This window comes from Brachyhypopomus gauderio, chromosome 1 (genome assembly GCF_052324685.1).
Source record: "Brachyhypopomus gauderio isolate BG-103 chromosome 1, BGAUD_0.2, whole genome shotgun sequence".
NCBI lineage: Eukaryota > Metazoa > Chordata > Actinopteri > Gymnotiformes > Hypopomidae > Brachyhypopomus > Brachyhypopomus gauderio.
Genome location: NC_135211.1, coordinates 42,472,355 through 42,474,438, shown reverse-complemented (window position 1 = coordinate 42,474,438; position 2,084 = coordinate 42,472,355).

The following is a 2,084-nucleotide window of genomic DNA, read 5'->3' as shown; positions in this document are numbered from 1 at the left end:
TTGGACACATGTACAGTATATGGCTTCTGCATCCTTGTGTGTTGGAGCAGGCATTTCAGCTGGGGGTTTGAGTGGCAGAGGTGTGTTTAATAAATGTGATGCGCTAATGACTACCAAACTAACAAAGGACGGGGCGTAAAAATATGTAACAGCGGAATCCAATCTGTGTTACGGAAATGCACAAAACTACACAACATATACGAGGGACTTGTCAAAAAAATGAACATGGAGGGATTAAAAATAAACACTCCATCCTCGCAAACATGCCATCCCACTAAACGCTCCCGATAGCACTATGCAACCGACCACGTGTAAGACTTTTCTAGCACTTTCCACCTTCGCCCCCGGCCACACCGACAGCAATTACATGGCCCACAAAATTGGGAGAGCCTCAGCATCGAAGAGGAGCAGGACAATGCGAACCTGCGTTGGCGTGACGCCTGCATCCTCGCCCGAGGCTGGGAGATTAGCTACGCCCCCCAGGAGGGGGAGGCTCTGGGCTCCTGCAGGTTCCCCATCACACTGGAGAGGTGGGTGCTCTCGGAGGGACAGGAGAGAAGGGATCGCTCACGTCACCAGCCTTGGTCCCCACGCACACAGTCCGAGATTAAAGCTGCCGTAAGCGAGTTTTGTTTTGAATTCACAGTCTGAGCTTAAAGTTGCTGTAAGCGCTTTATTTGAAGAATGCTCGGGATTCGTTGCCGTGACATCCTGATAGGTAAGAACAGATGAGCTGGGAGAGAAAAGAGCGTGTATGTGGGTGAATGTTCTGGGGTGAACCAGTCTGGACTGGTTTTACATGAAACACATGGAGCTCCATGTCACACATCCATGTCACTCCGGCTGGGTTTGAGTTTGGCCGTGTGTGGTGGTGGTCTTACAGCGCCGAGCTTGTGACCCCATGTCCACGGTGTTGTTCGGAAGATCAAAAACACCAGACGAACTCCCAAACTCTCTGAGTGAGACAGAGAGAAAGAGAGGAGGAGAGTGAGACAGAGACAGAGAGAGAGACAGAGAGAGAGACAGAGAGAGAGAGAGAGAGAGAGAGTGAGACAGAGAGAGAGAGAGAGACAGAGAGACAGAGAGGGAGAAAGAGTACACACATGGCAGAAAGCATATATCTTCATGTTTTGAGTTACAAAATATCAGACATCCAATTGTTGGAATGTTCAAATTATAATATGAGAACACAGAAAGAGAGAGAGACAGAAAGAAACATAGAAAGACAGACAGGCACAGACATAGAGAGACATACCTACAGAGAAAGAGAGAGACAGAGAAAGTGAGAGAGTGAGAGATAGAACATCTGGCCATTTCTACATCCCATTGTGAATGAGCAGAATTCTGACAGACCAGACAGCCAGACAGAAGAGACACACAGACACTCCGACAGACAGCCAGAAGAGACAGACAGACACTCCGTCAGATGGACAGAAGAGACTGTGCTGAGTTACAAACTTACAAACAGAAACAGAGAATCAGCACTGGAGAGGTAGGGGACCGCTACTCAGTGTACAATGAGTGGCAGCCTGCCAGCATCTCACACACACACACACACACACACACACACACACACACACACACACACACACACACACACACACACACACACACACACACACATACACACACACCTAACCTCATCCTAGCATCTTCTGTATATAATAACACTCTCTTTTCTGTTTCTCTTTCTTTAGCTACAAATTGTGACATTGCTCTTTAATGCTTGAAATGCTTGGATCTGTGCATATGTTGGAATACAAATGCTGCTCTGGAAGACACAGATACACATTATTAGAGACTGAAGTTGTATCTCTGCATGATTCAGGGGAGGATGACTGACGCAGGTATGCTGTGTTAGTCCTGGCCCTCAGCGCTCGGCGAGTTTGTTTGGATAACCCGGTAAACACCTGGTGGGTTCCCTTCTCATCAGTCGTCTCTCTAGTGGCAATAAACAGAGAGCGAGAGGCCCACGGGAGTCTGCTATCCGTCTGACGCAGTGTCATCTCCACTGGGTTATCTCATGGGATCGTGTGTGAGAGGGAAAACGCAGGATGTAATTATGGCTGTGGTGTGTCTGTCTC